This window comes from Diceros bicornis, chromosome 15 (genome assembly GCF_020826845.1).
Source record: "Diceros bicornis minor isolate mBicDic1 chromosome 15, mDicBic1.mat.cur, whole genome shotgun sequence".
NCBI classification, from domain to species: domain Eukaryota; kingdom Metazoa; phylum Chordata; class Mammalia; order Perissodactyla; family Rhinocerotidae; genus Diceros; species Diceros bicornis.
Genome location: NC_080754.1, coordinates 38,019,007 through 38,045,141, shown reverse-complemented (window position 1 = coordinate 38,045,141; position 26,135 = coordinate 38,019,007). Strand labels below are relative to the sequence as shown.

Sequence of the window (26,135 nt, the reverse complement as noted above, 5' to 3'; positions counted from 1 at the left end):
GATTGGCAACAGATGTTAGCTCAGGGCTAATCTTCCTCACACACACACAAAAAAAAGCTTTTGTGCTAAGCTGGTGAGATTATGGGAAAGAATTTTTTTCCTTTAATTTTTTAATAATAGTTAAAAATTCAAGAAACCAGAAATCCTAGGTATAGTGGTTTACAGAAGGATGGAGCAGTAATAAGAAATAGTACCTGACACATTGTCTGTGCTCAATTACTATAGAATGAATGTATAATAGCTACTCTCTTCATTGGGTTTCCCAGAAGCAGACCATGTGACAAGGATTTGACTGCAAGTAGTTTATTTTGGAGGTGATCACTGGTAGGGGAATAAGGAGGTGAGGCTGGAAAGGGAAAGAAGCCAATATGAGGTGCTCTAATGAGAAGGTCACCACTGGAGACAACTGAGTCACAATCCATGGGGGACTTCTGTGGGAATAGGTACAATAGGCTTCAGTTTGTCTCACTCAGTGGACAAGAAAGAGGTTTTAATCTACCAACTCCCATTCATCCTTAGTTGAAGGGGCTGCGCCTGGGGGCATTAACTTCTTGGCATTTCCAGCCTTCCCCAAGCAAGGGTTGATCACACTTCTGTGGCTAGAGAAAGCCCTCAGGCAGAGAGGCACAGGTGCTTGCATTGAGAAGCTATTGGTTGTATGGGAACAATGAGTGCTGAGGGCAAATGGGTGGGCAGCTAGAACATCTGCAAAGTTTGCTATTATGGGACACCTACTGTGATTCAGGCACCTCCAGGACATTTTCTCTAATCCCCACAACAGGTTTATCCAGTGAATATTATTAGTTCCACGTTTCAGGTGAAGAAACTGAAGCTCAGAGAGGTTGTCACTTGCTCGAAGTCATGCAGGGCAAGGTACAAAATCAAGAACTTGAACTACAAGCTTAAGATTTATTTTCACTTCCTCTTGCTACTTCCCAGTAAACTTAGCACTGTAAACTTCCTGGATAAACTCACCCCAAAAGTAAAATAGTGACATGTCAAAGGTAACAGTTCAGTAAGATCAGCTTCAAAACAGCACAACTACCCGGGTCCAAATGTGCCATCAATAAGAATTGAAATCTCTAAGAGAAAGAGACTGTCAGTAAGGGAAAGAGGGCATCTGCCGTGGCAGGAGCATCAATACCAGCTAAGACTCAGGCCAGAGTCGATAAGCCCACACCTGCCACTTTCCAAGAGATTAAAGAAGAAATCATGACTGTGGAAGGAAATTTGTAGGTGCTATCAGAAAAGCAAATTTGCCTTTGTCACTCCCTCCCGCAGAATCCTTCAATGGCTCCCAGTTGCCTTCAGTATAATTCCCTTAGTAGAGCATACAAGTGCTTCATGATTTGGCCCCTGCCAATCTCTCCATGCTCATCTGCTACCACTCACAGCCATATGAAACCATTTGCAGTCATCAAACTAGCCCAGCCTTGTCACACCCTTGAGCACATATAATGGTTGTTCCTGCTACCCAGAATTCCCTTTTCCTCTCTTTTCTACTTGGCTAATTCCTACTTATTATTCAAGGCTTAGTCATTAGTTATTAAAGTGAAGTTTCTCAATCTTTTAAAAACCATACTCCTAAGTGAAGTATATAAACATCTCATACCAACCTTCTCCTGAGACTCTAATTATTCCCCTTTGAGAATTGCTGATATACAGAATATATAACCTATCTTATGAATATCTCCAACATCTGGAGTGATTCTGTATTTACTTTTTATAGTTTGAATTATGAAAACAACCATTTTTTTTTGCTTCTCCACATATAAAATTGTCTTATAGTATTGAATATATTTTTTCAGCCTTTGTCCTACTCTTTAAAGATTCCCACCAGCCGCTTCCGTATTCCTTCCTCCCACCCACCTCAAGATGAGAATATTAACCCTTTGTAGTAATAAAAGTAATCTAAAGTAATAATATAAAGTAATATAACTTTTGCATTGTTTTTAAAGGGTTGACTTAATTGTTAATTTTCCACTGAGTTCTGTACTTAAAGGAAATAAACATGTATGAAGGCTCCACCAAGCTCCAGGTACAATCTTATGGGAGTAGTCTTTCCATCCTCCAGAGGAAAAGAGGACAAGAGGCTATGTGATTTATCAACTAAGGTTCTAACTAGTAAGTGATGAAGCTGCAATTCTAGGTTGATTTGCCTGACATCAGAGTTGATGCTCCTTCAGTAAAGTACCTTTCCTGCCTGATGTGGAAGCTGTGTCTGAGCTCCGTACCCATGTATTCAGCATGGTGCCTGAAACAAGTAGGCCTATAATAGTCTGTGGGTGAATAAATGAGCCAAAGTCATCAAGAAAAGTAATAAAAATCTGAGTGAGTGTCACTGAACAAATAAGTGATTGAGAAGAAGAAACATGAACCCAAAAACCTAAATTTTAGGGCTTTTACACAAAAAAGATAAAACACAAAAAACAATGCAAGAAGAATGAAAAGACTTGGAACGTAGCTTAGAATGATTCAGGTGAAAACAATAGCAAGTCTATAGGAAACAGGGGGCTAACAATGTAGAAATCATGATCAGGGAAATAAGTAAGAAAATGTAGCTGAATAGAAAATATTATAGCATTCTTTGTGTGATTGTTTACTCTGCATCTCTCTTTTGAGACAGTCAGCTCCATGAGGGTAGGAGTCATATCTCTCTTGTTTCTCATTGTATCTTTACTGCTTAACACAGTACCTGATGTAAGGTTGGGGTTCAATCAATATTTTGTTGAATGAATCAAAGAAAGCTGAGCATGGATAATGAGAAGATATGCAAAATCCCATTCAAAAATCATCAAAGACAGACACCTGTAGTGGTTCTGAAACATTGCTCCAGGAGGTGGAGTTTATGCTCTTATATCTGGGGAGGGTTTATGAGTTCTTCAATTACAGAGTTTGACAGAGTGACGCTTTGTAACTTCTAAGGCTAGGTCATAAAGCTGACGAAGGTTTCACCTGGTTATCTTAGAATGCTCACTCTCCAGATGCTCCCTCTCAGAACCCAGTCATCACGCTGTGAGGAACCCACACCATGCGGAGAGGCCACTTGTAAGCACTCCAGTTGACAGACCCCACAGAGCCCAGCTTCAAGTCATCCCTGCCAGGCACCAGACATATGAGTAAAGGAACCCCCAGATGATCCATCTTCCAGCCATATGGTCTCCTCTCACTGAGGCCCCAGACTTTGTGGAACAGAGACAAGCCAGCTCTGCTGTGCCCTCTCTGAATTACTGACCCACAGAATTCATAAGCATAATAAAATGATTGTGGTTTCATGCCATCAAGCTTGGGATGATTTGTCATGTAGCAATAAAATAATCAGAACAATATCCATTCACACCTTTCAAAGTATCTCTTTGTCAGGTGTTTAAATTTTAAAAACAAGGATAGGATTTTATGAGTTGCAAATAGAAAAGAATAACTTTTGGAGACCCAAGGATAAGAGTGATTTTAAGACCTGTCCCTGAGATGTTGGATAAGAGGAAGACTTAAGAGGAAATCTAAGAGAACTGAGTTATTGCCCAGTCAGATTGACTTTTCTCTTTGAAGGCAGAAAGAAAACTATGTCATGATCTATCTACAAAATCACCCACACTCACAATTTCTTCATATCCTTGAACTGTAAAGATCACTGTACAAGCAGTGGAAATCAAAAAAGCACATACAGGGAGAATAAAAATAAAGATACAGAGACTTAAAAGAGTTAAGTGAATTTAAACATTAACAAGGAGGGAATTTTAATATTGTAAATGTAACCCAGCCTAAGGCAATGTTTTTCAAATTGCAGGTCACAATCCATTAGTAGGTCATGAAATCAAGTTAGTGGCTCTCAACCAGCTTTTTATTTTTAAATGAAATAGAATATACTAGAATATAATGGAATAGAAAGCACCAGAGTTCATCATAAGGATGCTTAGCAAAAACTGTGCATATTGCACCAGTCTTCTGCCCAGTTGCAACAAGCAAGGATAGAGGGAGGGACATGATGAATCCATGAACTGCTTAGGCCTGGGTCATTTGATATTTTGTTCCCTGGTATATGCATGTTAATTTGACGATCATCATAGTGAGAGGGTTAATGTATAGTTGGAGCTAAGATTGAAGCAAAGTTTAGTATAATTTTATTTGCTGTTGGCAAAATTGTTGAGACCGTCTAATGAATTTTAGATAACTTTCAGTGTTTTTCAGAAAAGGCATTAATATCAATGCAACGTATTTTGAGTTTGTGACAATTGTAACATTTTAACTGAACTTGTACAAAATGCTTTAAAATTGACTAGTAGTAAAAAATGATGAAGTGAAAAATATAGAGGCAAGTTCAAGTTTAACTGCTGGACATAGTGGTTAATTGACTAGGGTTATGTGCATCTCTGTCAAGAACTGTCCTAGTTTTTCTGCAGATCACCCACATCATCAGATTTGGGGGCTTGGCGCTGGTGAGAGACCAACATGGGTTGTAGTGAGAGACAGACATGGGTTCCGGCTTGTTCTAGCTCTTCCTAATTGTCAGCCTCCCTGACTTCAGGCCCAGCACCAGATGCAGTGGCAACTGACTTAACGTAGACTGCTTAACCAGCTCTCCCAAATATGTCAGGTCTAAGTCTTATAATAAATCGCATATATCACCCAAAGTGGTTCTGCTTTCCTGATTGATCCCTAACTGATAGCCCTCCCCTATTTCTTTTCTTTTCCCTAGCAGTTCATTTATCCTGCAGAGTTTCCCACAGTCTGGATTTTGGACTTTGCTGATTGTGTCTCTGCAGTGTTGCTTGTCATGTTCCTCTGTCCCTTTTATTTCCTGTAAATTGGTAGTTAGATCTGGAGGCTTGATCAGATTGAGGTTTGATTTGGGGGGCAGAGGTGAGGACAAGATATAAATAGCAATTTTTGTTTTTCTATCAGGAGTTGTATATTTCTGTATATATTTCTATATAATCTAGTTGTCTCTTTTCACATGGTGTTAGTAGTCATTGGTGATTAATAACAAGATCCATTATTTCATTATTGTTTGCAAAATGGCAATATTATATCATTCTTCTTCATTTATTAGCTGGATAACTTCTATAAAGAGAAACCCTAAATGTTTACTCTGAGTTACAATTCATAGAGGAAAAGGAGGATAAATTCTTGCTTTCCCCCCACCTTTTAATTAGCAGATTTTGAAATAATGATTTGGTTCCCTAGCCTCTTCCAAAGGTGACTAATCAGTTTTGTTGTTTTTTTTTTTTCAGTATCATTATAAACTTGTGAACATATTTCAAATAATTGCATTTATTATTCTTATGTGAATTTTTGGGCAATTGTCCCATTTTTGGGGCAGTGGATGCCTCTTCAGGTTGGCTCTTGGGTCATTTTAATCCATCCTCAGTAGTCTTTAATGGCTTTCTTATTTTCTGACATGTTTTAGGCTCAATTTGTATATTTTCTGCCCCAGATATGGAATCAATCATTTCTCCAAAGAGCTCTGGTTTCTTTAAGTGTGCAATGGATTTTGGATACCTTAGTCTAGGAGGGTGTTCACTGATGTTTAATTGAGCTTTGTTTCTAGGCCTTTTCAATAGATATAGCTAGGAAGTACTCTTTTTTTTTTTTTTTTTTTTTTTTTTTTTTTTGTGAGGAGATCAGCCCTGAGCTAACATCCGCCAATCCTCCTCTTTTTTCGCTGAGGAAGACGGCCCTGGGCTAACGTCGGTGCCTATCTTCCTCCACTTTATATGGGACGCCGCCACATCATGGCCTACCAAGCAGTGCGTCGGTGCGCGCCCGGGATCCGAACCAGCGAACCCCGGGCCGCCGCAGCGGAGCGCGCGCACTTAACCGCTTGCGCCACCGGGCCGGCCCCAGTACTCTTTTTTTTAAATAATAAAGTACATCATGAGTTTATGGTGATACTTCTGATTCAAATTCAGGACTATAGGATTTTTACTTAACCTTGTCTATCTTAATCTATTTCTCCTTTTTTTCTCACACCGGAAAACCAACATAATCACTCTTTTGCTTTATCCCGCATGCACAAACAGCAGTCTTAGAATAACAGTACTGACACTAACACAAACATTATGATTACTGAAAACAGTTTAAGATTTTATTTTTCAGTTTTTTGTCCTTAGGGTATATCCCACTAAGAATATGCAAATTACAGTGTTTAAAACTGATTTGAAATAATTCATATTTATGTGGTTATGCCACCAACACAATATACAATTAGGTTTATTTATTTCATTTTGCTTTTGATTTTTAGGGATTGCTTTTTAAAATAACATATTTTATAATTATGTAAAAAAATTATATTATGATTCCATAAGTCAAATGTATCAAAGAAGATATATTCAGAAAGGTTTAGCTTCTATCTCTGTTTCCTTTAGCTTTTCCTTCTCTCTAGCAAGCCATACAAAAGGTTTTTGTTGCTTTCTTTCCATTTACTATGTCCAGGGTATCACTCTGTAGCGATGTATAACTCTAGTCCTCATTTCTTTTTACATCTGCATGGTATTCTACTGTATGTATATACCATAGTTAATCCCAACGGCTCCCTCTTAATGGATATTTGGGTTACTTCTAGGCTTTTGTTATTATAGATAATTAGATAACTGGCCTTTAAGAATAGTTGTTCAGGGGCCAGCCCCATGGCTTAGCGGTTAAGTGGACGCGCTCTGCTACTGGCGGCTGGGGTTTGAATCCCGGGCGTGCACCGACACATCGCTTGTCCGGCCATGCTGAGGTGGCGTCCCACATGCAGCAACTAGAAGGATGTGCAACTATGACATACAACTATCTACTGGGGCTTTGGGGAGAAAAAGGGAAAAAAAAAAAAGAATAGTTGTTCAAATGTTAGAATTACCTATAACCAAGTATGTTGGTTATCTTCAGGGAAAGTACTAAGCAAGTTGTATGAACCTGGAAATGAGATTCACATTTTTCAAGTCTCAATCTTTCCCAATTTTTCTTTTTGTATTATTTGTTTTAAATTTCTCTACATTTTCTTTAAAAATTAATAGTATTGAATACAAACTTTGTTATACTTTATCATACATAGCAAGAATATTTTGTGAAATTTTTTTTCTTACATATATTTGTATTAGGTCCCAATATAAAAATGTATTTCTTATTGTGAGTCACAGGCAAAAGGCACACAATCAGAAGAGGATGGAATATCCATAAGTGTTTTTTGTTTTTTTAATTCCTCAACTCCAGCTTTTCTGAAAATAGAGGCATCGACCTTCCCACCCTGAGTCGTCTTGTTCTCTGCTCTGGCTCCAGGCTTGGTATCCTGATGTCATCCCTTCCAGCCTGCACTGTCTGTGTACTTCTCCCTACCCTGCACTCTGATAGCCTGGCTGTTGCAGCCTCTTGACATCACTACTCCTGTCACCTGTGTCATCCCTGTAGCTGATGAAGTGGAGGAAGGCCCCCTCCCACAAGGTTTAAAACCTTTCAAAGGGACAGTAAGACACCAGTCTTGCCCCTTTTTTTATTTCAGCATGCTGACAGTTACAACTCTGTTTATCAAATCATTCACCTCTCCTACCCTTAAAAATATTCTCTGTCAAAGGTGTTTGCCACTAGCTACGGCCATATCTTTCTGTTGCCCTTCACAGCCAAATTTCATTATCTCTACCTCTTCACACCCCATTCATTTGACAGCCCACTGCAGTTGCTTTTTCTTCCGCCATTCCACCTTAATGAACACTTGCCATGATCCCAAAGACTTCATAGTTGGCAAATTCTGTAGTGCTTTTGAGTTGTCATCCAATTTGAATGCTCTCCACGGCACTTGACATTGTTAACCACCCCTCTTCTGTGAACCTCTCTCTTGCTTTGGCTTCCATAATAACATTCTCCTTTTCTCTGGCCATTCTTTCTCAGTCTCCTTTTCATGCCACTTACATGTGAGTGTGTCCCATTTAATATAGCTTATTGGATTTTCCTTTCAAACTATAATAGGAATATATGCTCATTGAAACAGTCAGTAAACACAAAAGTATACAAGAAAAAGCCAACTATATCCTTTTCTGTATTTAGAGCTAATTTAGGATTCTAAAACTACTAAAAATTTTAATTTTTTTAATTTTAAAGATTGATCTGGGTTCAAATAAGCCCTGATTCTGTGACTTAAATGAAAGTATGTCTATATTGCAGAGAGACCAATTAGGTGGTTGTTACTGTGTATCCAGGTGAGAGGGTGTGGTGGCTTGTGTAGGGGATTGGCAGTGGAGATGGTGAAACAGACCCATTCACTAGATATTTAGAACATGGAATCAGTAAGACTGAATGATTGATGAGATAGGGAGGTAAGGGAGAGGAGGAGTCAAGGATGCCTTCCAGGTTTCCAGTTAAAACGTGGGAGCATGAGGATGACACAAACTGAAATAGAATGTGGGAGGAGGAGCCTATTTAGGGAAGAAATTGGTAATTCAGTTTGAGCATGTTGACTTTTAAATGCCAGGGAGACATCAGGGAGAAAAGTCCTGTGGCCACCTGGGTACATGAACCCGGACTTGGAGATTCAGGGAAGAGAATTATCTGCTTATTATGACAATGGGAGCCATGGTCACAAGTGAGCTTGTGTCAGGAGAGAATGTACAGTGAGAAGAGAAAATGGCCCGGGATAGAACCCTGAGGGGCCTCGCATTTACATGTGGATAGAGGAAGGAGAGTCCTGCTGGAGCATACACCATTGATCTCTCTTGTCACCATCTGCTACTCTCTATCCCAACTACCTGGTTCTGGCTGCTTATAATGGGCTAGAATGCACTGTGCTAAGTGTTGAAGATATTAGGACAAATTAATTTTATTAAAATTTTTTTTTCCTACAGACCAGCAGAGGAAGGTGACATGTCAATAGATAAGTGCATGCTTAAGTAGAGTTCTGAACCCTGGCCTGTGGGATATATTAATCATGCCTTTTTATTCTTTGTATTTCTGATGCTTTGACATCTAAGGCCTTGCTGACCCTAGAGAGACTGTTTCTCCCAGGGCTAGCCAATTCCTAGAGATAGTAAGGGGCTTGGAGCTGACAGTCCCATGACTGTCCTCTAGCCTGTGCCCCTCACAAGTGACCACGTATTGGACTTGGTATCACCAGGAATCTAGTACCTCACTCATATAGTACTTAGATTCACTGTTTAGAGTCAACGGAGTTGGTTTCTGGGTACAGAGAGGAGTTGGTGTCATCAGGTGCTGGGCAGAGCAGGAACTGGGAGAAGATAAGAGTAGACCTGCCGGGAGGGGTCAGTAAGAATCTGAAGGTTGGTGTGACTATGTATCATGGAGTTAAGGGCTAGAATCCAGGATCATGGTCCCTCAAGTAATCTGGCCTATTGATAGTATAGTACTTGAGGTTCCCAAGAACTGAGACCACATAGTTAGGTTTCTTCCATTCTAGCTTCCAGCAGGAAGCAAACCTACAGTGGTGTGGTGGCCCATACCCACCCACACATGGAGCCAGTGGAGGTCGCCCAAGACTGCCACTTGGGTAAGTGGAACTACTAAACAGGTCGGGGCCAAAGTAGTTCCTGAGCAGCAGAGGGCTGGGTTATGAGAACAACCCAGTGTCGCTTATCTCCCACCAGCCAGGAAACCATAAGCGTGATTTCTCCATGAACCTGATTTTACATTTCTACAAATAGCCAAATCTTCAGAGGAAAACAAAACAAAACAAGACCATCTAGAGGAACCTCCAGTTAATTGTCTGTCAGGGGAAGTTGGGGCATTTGTGGGAAGAGTGTCTCTTGCTACCCTTCTACCTCCATCAGCCACACACAAGGTGCTCCCTTAACCCCCAACCCATCCCTCCTGGCCAGGAAGTCCTGATTGCTCCCAAGAATTGTGCCTGATTCTTCTCCCTGTCAGGTTCTCTTCCTGTGTAAAGGAGATCAAAGGTGGGTTGTGCAACTGGTGTTCCTGAATACTAAAAAATATACGGAGAGAGAAATAAAGGGAGAGAGCAAATAAAATGGATCTCATAGTGAAAACTATTTAGGTAAAAGAACGGCTTATATTAAAAAATATATGGAATGATAAGCCATAACATTTTTTGAAAGGTTATCTATAGAAGGACGGAGGAATAGAGTAGAGAGGAATAGAAGCTAGACTTGTTTGTAGATTTGACTTAGCAACCATGTAAATATTTTACATAATTATAAAACAAAATTAAGATTTAAAAACAATCTCTTAAAAATTGAAAGCAAAATGAAACAAATGAACCTAACTGTAAATCAAGTTATTGGCAAAGACAACAGAGGGGATCTATTTCAAGTGAATTTAAAACATAGCAATTTGACTGCTTATCCCAGTGGGATATACTCTTAAGACAAAAGAACTGCTTAAAAATTTTAAAGTGTTTATGGCAATCATGTTGTTGGTAGTAGTGTTGATATTGTTATTCCGAGACTGTTGAATGTGTATTATGGGGTGAAAAACTGAGTAATTATGTGATATTCTAGTATCGGTCTCAGTATCACTGAGAACCAGGATTCCCAGCATGGGAAAAAGAAAATAGAGATGTAAGATAGAAGTTAAGTATAAACCCTGAATTTGAATTGCAAGTATCATTATAAACTCGTAATGAATTTATCTTAGGAAAAAATAAGTATTTTCCAGTTCTGTCCATTTAAAAAGCCTAAAAACAATGACCAATCAGTAAAAATGAGCTCATTGTACACAAATTATGATCTTAAAGTACTATTTCCCCCTTAAAAGGAACTAGGATTCCTTGAAGAAATGGCTGATTCCGTGTCTGGGGCAGCCTGCAACACCAAATAGCAAGAAAGTTATCAAAGACCACTAAGGTCTTGTCAAAAGGGCTTAGAAGCCAACTTTAAGAGCCTCCCACTGGCCAAAGATGGAGTAATTTGTGCATCACATCAGTATGTTTAAGTCAACACCAGCTCATAATAACACTAAAAATTAATTGGTCACTATTGGAAGATGCAAGTGAACATTTCATTATTTTGAGTACTGCTAAATAAAGGGAAAGAATTATCATGTATTTAGTTTTTCCTTTATGAACTGTGCCATTGGGTAACCAAATAGTAGATGAGAGGGTTTCTTTTTAAATGTATTTCAAGGGGCTGGCCCAGTGGCACAGTGGTTGAGTTCAGCACACTCCGCTTCAGCAGCCTGGGGTTTGAAGGTTCAGATCCCGGGCATGGACCTACACCACTCGTCAAGCCATGGTGTGCCACATATGTGGCATGGTGTGCCACATATACAATGGAGGAAGACAGGCACAGATGTTAGCCCAGGGCCACTCTTCCTCAAGCAAAAAGAGAGAGATTGGCAGTGGGTGTTAGCTCAGGGCCAATCTTGCTCACCAAAAAAAAAAACATTATTTCAACTAATAAATGAAAAAGGCATGATAGATTTTGAATATCACCATTTGGAAGTCCTAATGAATTAATGGATCTAGTTATTGATGTTCAGTAACTGCTAACATCACAAAAAGAGACAGCCAGACATCATGTGCCTCCTAATCGAAAATCACAATACTACCCAAGAAGTTGTGCCAAAAAAAATTGAATCTGAATGCAACCAGGCTTCTACGTCCAATTACGAGTTTATAGGGAAAAAAATCAGAGCATAGACAAACATGTTAGATGGCACCATGGGAATGTAGTCAGCAAAATACAGATTGTGGGAAACTCTTCAGGACAAATGAGCCATTTTCTTAAATAAATAAATTTCAAGCAAAAAAAGAGATCAAAGCAGATCCTAGAGTAAAAGAGAATTAAGAGATATATCAACAAGTCACAATGTAGAGGTCTTTTTTTGATTATGATTCAAGCAAATTGTAAAATTTACGGATACAAACATATAAAATTTGAGACAATTGCAAACTGAACAAAAATTTTTTTAAAAACAAGCCTTAATGGGCCGGCCCCATGGCTTAGCAGTTAAGTGCGCGTGCTCCACTACTGGCGGCCTGGGGTCGGATCCCGGGCGCACACCGCCACACCGCTTCTCCGGCCATGCTGAGGCCGCGTCCCACATACAGCAACTAGAAGGATGTGCAGCTATGACATACAATTATCTACTGGGGCTTTGGGGAAAAAAAAAAAGGAGGAGGATTGGCAATAGATGTTAGCTCCGAGCCGGTCTTCCTCAGCAAAAAGAGGAGGATTAGCACAGATGTTAGCTCAGGGCTGATCTTCCTCACACACACACACAAATAATAATAAAAACAAGCCTTAAAATTTAGTAATGCATACTAAATAGTTATAAATAAAATATTTGGGAATTTCTCTAAGATAATATGGGATGGGAGCAACTAGCTGGAAGAATAGATGACAAGCATGGCTATGAGTTGATTATTGTTGGTGTTTTTTTAGGAAAGCTGAGATAACGCTTCCAAAATAATCTTCCTTTTGTGTTTTTATGAGAAGTGTTTATTTTTTATTTTATTTTTATTTATTTTTTTTGTGAGGAAGATCAGCTCTGAGCTAACATCTATGCCAATCCTCCTCTTTTTGCTGAGGAAGACTGGCCCTGGGCTAACATCCATGCCCATCTTCCTCTACTTTATATGCAGCGCCACCACAGCATGGCCCAACAAGCAGTGCATCGGTGCACGCCCGGGATCCAAACCCAGGGTGCCAGCAGCAGAGTGCTTGCACTTAACTGCTATGCCACAGGGCTGGCCCTTATTATTATTATTTTTTGTGAGGAAGATCAGCCCTGTGCTAACATCTGCAAATCCTCCTCTTTTTTTTGCCGAGGAAGACTGGCCCTGGGCTAACATCTGTGCCCATCTTCCACCACTTTATATGGGACACTGCCACAGCATGGCTTGCCAAGCGGTGTGTTGGTGCGCACCCGGGATCCGAACTGGTGGTCGCAGCAGATCACGTGCACTTAACTGCTTGCGCCACCGGGCCGGGCCCCCCGGCCCTTATTTTTTATTTTTTTTGTGAGAAAGATCAGCCCTGAGCTGACACCCGTGCCCATCTTCCTCCGCTTTATATGGGACACCACCACAGCATGGCTTGACAAACAGTGCATCGGTACATGCCCGGGATCCGAACCTGCGAACCCCTGGCCACCGCAGCTGAGCACACGCACTTAACTGCTTGTGCCACTGAGGCGGCCCCTGGAGAAGTGTTTAATAATACTTTTTTTTTAAATCATTAAGTTCTAGTCCCTTAGCAAGTTTGATGTTTATAATACAATATTGTTATCTATATTCACTATTCACTCTAGGGCTTATTTACTACTTGTTGTAAGTTTGTACCCTTGAACAACATCTGTCCTATTCCACCATCCCCTCATCCCCTGGTAACCACCATTTTACCTTCTCTTTTTACAAATTTGCCTTTTTTAGATTCCACATATAAGTGATATCATACAGTACTTGTCTTTCTCTATCTCACTTAGCATAATATGATCAAGGCCCATCAATGTTGTCACAAATGGCAGGATGTCCTTCTTTCTCATGGCTGAATAATATTCCATTGTGTATATATACCACATCTTCTTTATTCATTCATCTGTTGATGGGCACTTAGGTTTCCATATCTTGGTTATTGTAAATAGTGCTCCAATAAACCTAGGAGTGCAGATATCTCTTTGATAGCCTGTTTTTATTTCCTTTGGGAATATACCCAGAAGTAGAATTGCTGGATCATATGGCAGATCTATTTTTAATTTTTTGAGGAACCTCCATATTGTTTTCCATAGTGGTTGAACCAATTTACATTCCCACCAACAGTGCACAAGGGTTCCCTTTTCTCCATACCCTCGCCAACACTTGTTATCTCTTGTCTTCTTTATGATAGCCATACTAACAGGTGTGAGGTGATATCATTGTGGTTTTGATGTGCAGTTCCTTGATGATTAGTGATGTTGAGCATCTTTTCATGTACCTGTTGGCCATTTGGATGTCTTCTTTGGAAAAATGTCTATTTAGTTTCTCTGCCCATTTTTAATCAAATTGTTTGGGTTTTTTTGGTATTGAGTTGTATGAGTTCTTTATATATTTTGGATATTAACCCTTTATTTGATATATGGTTTGCAATAATGTTCTCCCATTCTGTAGGTTGCCTTTTTATTTTGTTAATTGTTTCTTTTGCTAAGGATCTTTTTCTATTTAACATAAAACCATTAGCACACCTAACAAAGTTAAAAATAATTTAAGGAAGGATTTTTTTTGTGTGTGTGAGGTAGATCAGCCCTGAGCTAACATCCATGCCAATCCTCCTCTTTTTGCTGAGGAAGACCGGCCCTGAGCTAACATCTATTGCCAATCCTCCTCCTTTTTTTTTTCCCCCCTTTTCTCCCCAAAGCCCCAGTAGATAGTTGTAGGTCATAGTTGCACATCCCTCTAGTTGCTGTATGTGGGATGCCACCTCAGCATGGCCGGACAAGCAGTGTGTTGGTGCGCTCCCGGGATCCGAACCCGGGGCCACCAGTAGTGGAGCGCTCACACTTAACCACTAAGCCACGGGGCTGGCCCCTAGGAAGGATTTTTTAACAGGACAGAAAAAGCATAAATCACAAAGAAAAAGTTTATATATTTATTAACATTTAAGATTTAAAAATTCTGTTTAACAAAGATCATTACAAAAAAGGGAAAAGACAGACTAAAAAAAGATAAATGCATATAACAGGCAACTATTAAAGAGCCACAACAAATCAATAAAAAAAGGCAAACAATCCAATAGAAAAAAGGTCAAAGAAAAACAGAAAATAGGAAATCTAAAGTGCCAACAAACATATGAAAAAGTGCTCACTCACAAAGTTGCCAAAAGAGGCAAATTAAAACCGCAATGGGATACCATTATATATCTCTTATATAGGCAAAATTTAATCTGATGAAACTATATGTTACCAAAGATGTAGACAAATGGGGATTCCCAGGTGCTGCTACTGGGAGTGTACATTGAAGAGTTGTTGAAGAGGAATTTGGAAATATCTACCATACTTGAAAAAGAGTATATACTTGCTGACCCAGCAATACCCATCCTAGGTGTAGAACCCATAAAAATCTTGCATATTTGCATACGCAACCACATGCAAGAATGTTTATTGCAGCATTGTGTGCAATAGAAAAAAATGGGAACAACCTAAATGTCCAACAATAGGAGGATAGATATATTGTGATTTATTCATATAATATGATATTAAATAGATTAAAATAGAATATGTATCAGCCTCAAAAAATATATCTTGAGTGAAGAACACAAAATATAGGAAAAATGTAAAATATCACATCATTTATATAAAGTTTGTAAATTATAAAATAATGGCATACATTGTTTATGAATACATATACACATAAAATAATAGTATATAAACATATATGGAAATGATGGATGTCAATTTCAGGATGCCAGTTACCTCTGAAAAAAAGAAACACAAGGAGCTTCAACTGTTATCTGTAATATTTTATTTTTTTAAAAGACCTAAGATTAAAAGCTAAAAAAGATCTAAAAGATTAAGAGCTAACCGGGCACATGAATGCTTATTATAATTTTTCCCTATACTTTTCTATATGCTTGAAATATTGCTAAAAGGAAAAAAAGTGAATAGGGAGATGAGGAAGTGGAAACAGTGAGGATCTTGGCTCTGAAGTCAAAGAGAGGGGATAGCAGCTAGAGAAGGAAGTAGGGCCAAACTCCTAATGGAGCCACAAGTTTTGAAATGCTGGCGGGTTAAAGGCCAAGCCATGCCTTTTCATTTTTTATTATCCCCCTCCAGTTTGACAAATAATACTTGGCAAATAAGTAAGCACTCTATGACTTTTGTTGAATGGATGAATGGAGTTAATTGCCAGAATTGCTTCCAAAGAAACAGTTGGCATCAATAAGATATATAGTTGAACATTCCTTTTTAACAAGGTGGCTCAGAATTTCCTGAATAGATTCCTCGGGGACAATTGCTTCCCTCTCTGAAAAAGCCATATCCTCTGACTAAATGGGGATTTCTGCCATGCTCACTAGCACTGATTACAATGCAGCATCCTTTCTTGATTAAAACCCTAACATATTAGGTATTCAGGATTTTTTTTTAACAGCTTTATTGAGGTATAATTTACAACCATAAAATTTAGCCATTGTAAGGGTATAATTCAATGATTTTAATAAATTTATTGAATTGTACAACTATCACCACACTCCACTTTTAGAATATTTCCATTACCCCAAAAAATAACCTCATGCTCATTTGCAGTTAATCTCTCCTCCCACCACCAGCCTCAGGCTACCACTGATTTTCCATCTGTTTCTATAAATTTGCCTCTTCCGGACATTTAATATAAATGGAATCATGTGATATATAGTGTTTGTGTCTGACCTCTTTTGCTTAGCATAATGTTTTTGAGGTTCATCCATGTTGCAGTGTGTATTAGAAGTATATTCCTTTTTATTGCCAAATAGTATTTGATTGTATGGATATACTATATTTTGTTTATCCATTCATCAAGTGATGGACATTTAGGTGGTTTCCAGTTTTTGGCTATTATGAAGAATGCTGCTATGAAAATTTACATGCATGTTTTCTGTGTGGATTTATGTTTTCATTCTCTTGGGTATATCCTAGGAGTGGATGGCTGGGTTATATGGCAAGTTTATCTTCTTAAGAAACTTTTCAACTGTTTTCCCAAGTGGCTGTACCATTTTACATTCCTATCAGCAATGTATGAGAGTTCCAGTTTTTCCCCTTCCTCATCAACACTTGTTATTGTCTTTATAATTATAGCCATTCTAGTGGGTGTGACATGGTATGTCATTGTGGTTTTAATTTGCATCTCCCTAATGACTAATGGTATTGAGCATATTTTCCTGTGCTTATTAGCCATTTGCCTGTCTTTTTTGGTGAAATGTTTATTCAAATTTTTTGCCCATTTTTCAAATTGAATGTTTGTCTTTTTATTGTTGATATGTAAGAGCTCTTTATATATTCTGAATGCAAGTCATTTATGAGATATATAATTTGCAAATATTTTCTCCCAGTCCATAGCTTGTTTTTACCTTTTTCTTAACGGTATCTTTTGATACTGCAGAAGTCAACCTAAACTACTAGAGGTGTTTAAAATTTAAATTGAAGCAAAATTTCACAGTATAAGATAAAAATTCATTATATTTTTCTGTTCTATATTTTTACAGCTAGAAATGCAGTATAAACAGCTTCTATTTACAATAGTAATAAAATTTTATTGACTTGACTTGGAACCAAAGAGATTTATTCAAAGAAAACAACAAAGCTCCAATGGAATAAATAAAGACAGGCATGAATGTAGAACAGATAAATCTTGCTTGAGAAGGATCAATATAGTAAAGAGGACATATTTTCAAAGTGAATATATAGATTCAATTCAAGAAGCATTTTTTTAGCACCTATTATGTGTTAATCATTATATCTGATAATGGAACAAAATATGAATCGGACATAATCTTCTGTCTTAAGAAATTTACAAGTATTGAGACATTGGAGTCACTGTGTGGAAAAGAATTAGCTTGGATTCCTACCTTATGTCATACACTATAATAAGCCTCAGGTAAATCTTCAATTTATTCACTCTGTTTTGGTTATCTATTACTGCATAACAAACCATTCCAAAACCTCATGGTGGAAAACAACAATAATTTATTTTGTTTTCAGCTTTTCACTGTTGAGTATGATGTTTGCTTTGAGTTTTTCATATATGGCTTTTATTACGTTGAGGTAATTTCCTTCTAGTCCTAGTTTGCTGAGTGTTTTTTATCAGGAAAGGGTATTGAATTTTGTAAAATGATTTTTCTGCATCAAATGCTTTTTCTGATCATGTAGATTTCTTTTTCATTCTGTTAATATGGTGTATTACGTTGATCAATTTCATATGTTGAACCATCCTTGTATTCCAAGAATAAATCCCACTTGGTCAATCCTTTTAATATGCTGCTGAATTCAGTTTGCTAGTATTTTATTGAAGATTTTTGTATCAATGTTCATAAGGGATATTGGTCTGTAGTTTTTTTTTTTTTCTTGAAAGTCGTTGTCTGGCTTTGGTATCAGGGTAATACCAGCCTCATAAAATGAGTTTGGAAGTGTTCCTTCCCCTTCAACTTTTTGGAAAAGTTTGAGAAGGATTGGTGTTGTAAGATCAATTTTGTCTTTTAAAGAAGTGGGGAATATCATGTTGGACTGCTTTGAATGTATTAAACTGAAAGAAAGGAAAAAAGCACCTTTTAGGCAATCAAGTGTGCCCTGTTCTTCCCAGTCTTTCTTGTTCAACTGTAAATAGGCCAGGCCCAAGTTAGGCCAACACCATCACTCTCAAGGTGTCATGGTTGAGAGTATTCTCTTCCTCGCTCCTCTTTAGAAATCAACTCCAGTTTGATGCCTTCACCTTGTTTTGAAGAAAAAGTTAACTCCTACATTAATCATCCACCTTGCTTCAGACTTGACATTGAGGGGCTTTGGTCATTGCCAAAGCTCAAATTTAGCTCAAAAGGTGAAAAATAGCCTCTTTGAAAAAACTTTGAGAGAAAATTCAGAAGAAGATTCCCAGAAATGATCAGAACTATGATTTATTTCTAAATATCCCCGAGTTATGTAAGATGTCCCCAAAGAGTTATAATAAACTTCCCATACCCTTGGTTAAGCTAGCTGGAGTTGGGTTTTGGTTAGTAGCAACAAGAGTCCTAGCCAAAACACTGTAGTTAAATTTGCTGAGACCAGATATTGGCTGTGGCATGGCTCAGTGCACCTATGACCTTGTGTAAATATTTAGAAAAGCTTGGCTATGGCTCTCCCTTCCTGTTGACTTTTCTTTTTTTTTTTTTTGTGAGGAAGATGGGCCCTGAGCTAACATCTTTGCCCATCTTCCTCTATTTTGTATATGGTATGCCGCCACAGCATGGCTTAATGAGCAGTGCATAGGTCCATGCCTGGGATCCGAACCTGTGAACCCTGGGGCACCGAAGCGGAGCATGCAAACCCAACAACTATGCCATCAGGCTGGCCCCCCAACTTTTCTTTTTTTTTAAATAATGTCTTTACTGAGACATAATTCACATGCCATACAATCACCCCTTTAAAGTGTAAATTCAGTGGGTTTTAATTAATTAATTAATTAATTTATTTATTTATTGTGAGGAAGATTAGCCCTGAGCTAACATCTGTTGCCAATCCTCCTCTTTTTGCTGAGGAAGATTGGCCCTGGGCTTACATCTGTGCCCATCTTCCTCTTTTATATGTGGGATGCCAACCACAGCATGGCTTGATAAGTGGTGCGTATGTCCACACCCAGGATCTGAACCTGTGAACCCCAGGCTGCCGAAGCAGAGTGCGCAAACTTAACCACTACCCCACTGGGCCAGCCCCTCAGTGGGTTTTTCTATATTCACAAAGTTGTGCAACCGTAACCACAATCAATCAATTTTATTATTTTTTATTTATTTATTTATTTATTTATTTATTTTTAATTTTATTTATTTTTTCCCCCAAAGCCCCAGTAGATAGTTGTATGTCATAGCTGCATAGTTGCTGTACGTGGGACGCAGCCTCAGCGTGGCCAGAGAAGCAGTGTGTCGGTGCGTGCCCAGGATCCGAACCCGGGCCGCCAGCAGTGGAGCGCACTCACCTAACCGCTAAGCCACGGGGCTGGCCCACAATCAATCAATTTTAGAATATTTCCTTCACCCCAGAAAGAAACCCCATACCTTTTATTTATAACCTGTAATCTCTCCCATCCCTAGGCAACTGCTAGTCTACTTTCTGTCTTTATATATTTGTCTATTTTGGACATTTGGAACCATATAATATGTGGTATTTTTAGTCTGACTTCTTTTACTTAGAATAATGCTTTCAAGGCTCATCTATGTGTTGTAGCGTGTATTAGTACTTCATTCCTTTTTATCACTAAATAATATTCCATTGTATGGATATACCACATTTTATCCATTCCTCAGTTGATGGACATTTGGATTGTTGTGATTTTTTTCACTATTATGAATAATGCTGCTATGAACTTGTGTGATCAAGATTTTATGTATACATATGTTTTGAATTCTTTTGGATATACACGTAAGAGCGGAATTGCTGAGTGTTGAGTTGTTCTTGTCCTCCAGCCCTGCCTGCCTCTGTTCTTACTCCATATTCCTAGCTTCGGTAATAGATCTTGTCTTGCCCAACTTCTGACCTTGGCCCATAGTCTGTAGCCTCTTTTAGAGTTTCCTTTTTCCCACAAAGGACAAAGGGTTCCTCAGTTACTGTAGTTCCCCATCTCAGTCTTACCTACCTCCACAGCTCCCAACAACTCAGCCCCAGTCCACCTGCACACTTAGCCCTGTCCCAGTTCCCATACTCTATACTTGGGAGTATGACAATCCTCAGTTTGAATCCAGACTCTATCACTTAATAGCTCTGGATAGGGCCGGCCCCGTGGCTTAGCAGTTAAGTGCACGCGCTCCGCTGCTGGCGGCCCGGGTTTGGGTCCTGGGCGGGCACCGACACATCGCTTCTCCGGCCACGATGAGGCTGCGTCCCACATACAGCAACTAGAAGGCTGTGCAACTATGACATACAACTATCTACTGGGGCTTTGGGGGAAAAAAATAAAATAAATAAAAATTTAAAAAAAACATAGCTCTGGATAATCATACCATTTCTTGAAGTCTTACCATCTGCCAGGCATTAGGCCAAGTGATTTACATGCATGATCTCATTTAATCCTAACACTTTTGTGTTTTGACTGTTACTATCATTCCTATTTTTCAGACAAGTAAACTGAGACTCAGACAATTTAAATGATGTGCCTAAAGTCGAGCAGCCATGGCCTGCATTCAAACCTGCTCTCCTTTTTTTTTGGTGATGAAGATTAGCCCTGAGCTAACATCTGCTGCCAATCCTCCTCTTTTTGGTGAGGAAGATTGGCCCTGGGATAACATCCGTGCCCATCTTCCTCTACTTTATATGTGGGATGCCTACCACAGCGTGGCTTGACATGTGGTACATATGTCCACACCCGGGATCCGAACCTGGGAGCCCCGGGCCACCGATGCGGAGCGCTCGGACTTAACCACTACGCCACCGGGCAGGCCCCAAGCCTGCTCTCCTTTATAGAGCTGGGATATTGTCTCATTCTCTATCCATCAAGACTTGCTGGTCCTATGGCTAGCAAATATAGGTGAAAAATGTTCAACAGCACTAGTAAAAACAAAATGCAAAGTAAAATACAAAAGAGACACCATTTGTCCCCTAACAAATTGGCAAAGATTTAAAAAGTCTTTGGTTAAGGTGAGAGGAAGCAGGGGGCCGGCCTGGTGGCGCGATTGGTTAAGTGCGTGCGCTCTGCTGTGGTGGCCCGGGGTTCAACGGTTCAGAACCCCGGGCGCACACCGTCGCACCCCTTGTCAGGCCATGCTGTGGCGGTGTCCCATATAAAGTGGAGGAAGATGGGCACGGATGTTAGCCCAGGGCCAGTCTTCCTCAGCAAAAAAAGAAGAGGATTGGCAGATGTTAGCTCAGGGCCGATCTTCCTCACACACACACACACACACAAAAATAGGTTGAGAGGAAGCAGACACTGGTGAACATGTACATTGATGCAGTCTTTTTTGGAGATCAGTTGAGTTATATGTATTAAAAGCCTTAATGATGTACTTATCTTTTAGTTCTTGAATTCCAAGTGAAAAATTTTATTCTAAAGAAATGTATGTGGACAAAGAATTAGCAATGTCGATAGTCAATGTATCTTTGAGTTTACAAAATATGTAGATCCCACACTTATTTTTTTTTAAAAGGAAAGAAAAATATATACCAAATATGTAAATGCACACAAAAATACACAGTAAAGCTGCTAGAAGAAGTTATACCGAAATACTGACTGTGGGTGACTCTAAGTGGCGAGATTAAGAATGATTCTTTATTTTCTTCTCTAAATTAAAAATTAATAAATATATGCATTTTGGAAAGAATATAATGCTATTGACAAAAATTTATCTTCTTTGCAACTGAAACAAGAATTTCTTTGTAGGGAAACGTCTAATTCTGTTGGAGGACCAGAGACACAGTCACTGACTGCTCTTCCTGAAACACTAGCCCAAGTGGACAAGTTGGACCTTGTCAGGGAATCCCAGAAGCCAAGCATGGCCATCCATTGAAGTGAGACCACAGAGGGGAGAGTTCCGTGAAAAGCTGTTGTAGCTACTGCATCTGTGGGTCTGCAGCTAAGCATTGGTGGTAGGTCTGGGGCTGCTGTTGGTCAGCAGGGCAGCATTTAGGAAGATGAGTTGTGCGTGAAGCAGAGAAGAGTGAGGACAAACAGGAACCTGCCAGGACCTCTGCATATGTCCTTCACTGTCTCTCATCCCTGTATCTCATCAGTGATAAGTGGCTGCTAATTCACCTCCACCTTCCAGTACTGTGCAATTTCCTCTTTGGGTCAATTCTAACTGGGAGCCATACAGGAAAGGGGATTCTAAGAATTATAGTTCCCAGTTTAAACATGTTGATAATAGCACAATCTAGCACAGATTCATAGTCTGAATATATAAAAAACACCTACAGGGGGCCAGCCCGGTGGCGCAAGCAGTTAAGTACGCATGCTCCGCTGCGGTGGCCAGGGGTTTGCTGGTCTGGATCCTGAGCACGTACTGACGCACCGCTTCTCAAGCGGTGCTGTGGCAGCGTCCCATATAAAGTGGAGGAAGATGGGCATGGATGTTAGCCCAGGGCCAGTCTTCCTCAGCAAGAAAGAGGAGGATTGGCAGATGTTAGCTCAGGCCTGATCTTCCTCACACACACAAAAAATAAATTAAAAAAAATAAAGAACACCTACAAATTAATAAGAAAACCATAATACGACCCAGTATAAAAATGAATGAAGGAGCCGGCCACGTGACATAGCAGTTAAGTGCGCATGCTCCGCTGCTGGCGGCCCGGTTCAGATCCCCGGCATGCACTGATGCACTGCTTGTCAGGCCGTGCTGTGGCGGCGTCCCACATAAAGTGGAGGAAGATGGGCACGGCTGTTAGCCCAGGGCCAGTCTTCCTCAGCAAAAAGAGGAGGATTGGCATGGATGTTAGCTCAGGGCTGATCTTCCTCACAATAAACAAACAAACAAACAAATAAATAAATAAAAATGAATGAAACATTGAAACAGGTATTCTCAAAATAAGATATCCAAATGGCAAATAAGCATCAGGGAAATACAAATTAAAACCACAGTGGTCTACCACTATATACCCATTATAATACCAAGTGTTAGTGAAAATATGGAACAACTGGAACTCTTACGTGTTGCTAGTGGGAGTGTACATTGGTTCAACTCTTTGGAAAACTGTTTTGCAAGATCTACTAAAGCTAAATACATGTATATCTTATAACCCAGTAAATCTACTCCTAGTTATATACCCAAGTGAAATAAGTGCAAATGTCCACCAAAAGATGTATTCAAGAAATTTCATAGCAGCATTCATGATAGCTTCAGCCTGGTAACAACTCACATATCCATCAAAAGGAAAATGGACAAATAAATTGTGGTATGATACATAAAATGGAATACTACACAGTAATGAAAAATAATGAACTACTGTACATGAATAAAATGAGTCAAAGAAGCCAGATTCAGAGTACAAAAACAGGAAAACTAATTTATAGTGATAAGAGTCAGAATAGTGATAACCTCTGTGTTGAATAGGGAGAATAGGGGAGCCTTCTGGAGTGCTGGAAATGTTCTACATTGATCTAGGTAGTAGTCACATGAATGAATACATATGTACAAATTCATTGAAGTGTGTGCACTGAAGATAAGTGTACTTTATGTTCTCTATAGTATGTATTTTATTGTTTTTTTTGGGTTTTTTTGTGAGGAAGATTAGCCCTGACCTAATATCTGTTGCCAATCCTCCTCTTTTTGCTGAGGAAGACTGGCCCTGGGCTAACATCCGTGCCCATCTTCCTCTACTTTGCATGGGACGCCGCCACAGCATGGCTTGACAAGCGGTGCGTCAGTGCGCGCCCGGGATCCGAACCTGCGAACCCCGGGCCTTGGAAGCAGAGCACGTGAACCTAACCGTTACATCACTGGACGGGCCCCTATAGTATGTATTTTATACCCCAATAAAAAATAACAAGGAATCTTATCAGTAAAACATTCTAGGCAGAAATTACTATGGGAACTGCCATCGTAGACTAAGTTGGGTTGTGGCTATGGGAGGAAGACAGAACTGTGATGGAGTCCATCATGATTTTGCGTTAGGAAGGCATGTGGGGTTGGAGCAGGCTAAGTGAGTGAACTTTCAGGTGCTGGCCAGTGCTGCGATTATTTAGAGGGTGTTGTGTTGAATGTGGGTCCAGCGGGTATCCCTACGTCCACTCAGGATTTGGACAGTCTGAAGTATCTACTTGAGTAATACCATTGCAGAACCCACCATAAGGGTGAGCTTACCCTGGGAAGGCCACAGCTACTTGTTCTGGTGGAACAGGCTACCCCTGTTCTTGGCACCTTTAGGAGCAGGCACCAGGCAGCTTTGGGCTTGAGCAGGTGCACCTCCATCTAAATGTCTGCTTGTTGCACTTTCTTGGTTGTCCTAGAAGGCTACAGTTGAAGGAGGATGGTTACAAAGTTCCTGAGCAGGAAGATTCTTGGGGTAGGGTAGCCTGTGCTGCCCAACACTCTGACGTAGATAGATCTTCTCCAAGGATGACAGCACTGATGATATTTACTGAATGCTATGTGGATGGTATGGAAGCAAACCTATTAAAGAAGAGTGCCCACCTAAACTGCCAAGCTGAAACCTCCAGGCTTATCCCAGCTGCTCTAGGCAGCAATATTCAGACTCTCCAGGCCAGATGGTGTTGGGCTCCCCAATGTTATCTTTCCACACCTGTGAGGCAGCCTTGATAGTCAGCAAGTCCTGTTCCCCTTTGGGGCAAGTTGACTTCAGCTAAACCTGAGAAGAAACATGAGTGAGGCGCCCAGGCTGGGATCTTTTTATTCAGGATAAATGATAGTGTTGAGAGTATCAATTTCCCTCAAGGAAGCTTGTTTGGTCAGATAGGGCAAAGATCCAGGAGGAAGTAAATTGATTTTTTTGTTTGTTTTCCTTCCTAAAACACTGTGACAAATGTTATATCAATGTCTTTCCTCTCCTGAAAGTTGGTTATAGGTGGTCAGGATAGTAAAATTTTGGCAAAACCACAATCAGTTCCAGGAACCTTGGGCTCTATTTATGGCTTTATGTCTTATGTTTTTCACTTAACTTTATATTGTAAACATTTGCAACATTCTTCAAACAAACCCTTTTGAATGGCTGCGTAATCATCCATTATGAATGGGTAGAACTTATTTAAACATTCCTCTATTATTGGATATTTTCATTGTTTCCAACTTTTTGCTATTATAAATAATTCTATAATGAAAACCTTCTGATTTGGTAAAGGCAAATCTGTTTGTCTTTGGGATTGATTCCTAAGACTGAAATGGCCACGTCAAAGGGTGTGAGCATTTTAACTGTCTTAATACTGATTGCTTATCAAAAATGATGTGCCAACTTACCATCTGGGACAGATCATAAAGGGGCTGAGACATTGTGTCCTGGGCATTGTTATCCTTATGTGTGCTCCTATTGGGACAAAAGCTTTGAGCTGGAGCATAATGAGCATGACTGGGCCATTGACCTCTTCATTTTTCTTACCAGCTCCTTCACACAGGTCTGACCCTGTTCTGCACATCTTTAACTGCTGCCTCGAGTTTGGTTCTAACCTTGTGAACTCCCCTAACTGTGGTACTGCTAGCCTCAACTCTAAGTATCCATCCTCATTGCCAAGATTCCTGCTTCTACACCCCAACACCACATGGGACCATTGTATTTGACGGACCTACAATTCCAGTTAGCCCACCCTCCTGGATATAGTGATTTGTACAGATGACTAACCATGCACAAGCCAGGTTCTCCCTCAGGTAAGCCCGTCCCTGCTAAAGCCATGCTTATTTCCAGCTGATGTTTAAGAGCAAAGGTTATGGCATCAGATAGGTCTCAGTTCAGATATTTCTTTTCCAAGTCCTGGATATAGGTCATTGAATCTCAGTTTCCTCATCTAAAACAAGGATAATAAGAGGTAGTGATCTTTATTAGTTTGTATTTTATTGCTAAAACAAGTATGTACACGTACATCCATAGAAAAATGAAAAAGGTTTTCAAAATCATACCTT

General features: G+C 39.7%; 1 long non-coding RNA gene across 1 annotated transcript in view; it reads left to right on the top strand.

The window, feature by feature from the left end:
* Nucleotides 1-25,875, top strand: part of LOC131414570 (uncharacterized) — a 28,043-nt gene extending 2,168 nt beyond the window's left edge. Inside the window, exons 2-3 of the long non-coding RNA XR_009222200.1 lie at nucleotides 21,953-22,158; nucleotides 25,621-25,875. This is a non-coding gene — a long non-coding RNA (uncharacterized LOC131414570). The remainder of the gene's footprint in view (nucleotides 1-21,952; nucleotides 22,159-25,620) is intronic.
* The last annotated feature ends 260 nt before the right edge of the window (nucleotides 25,876-26,135 follow it).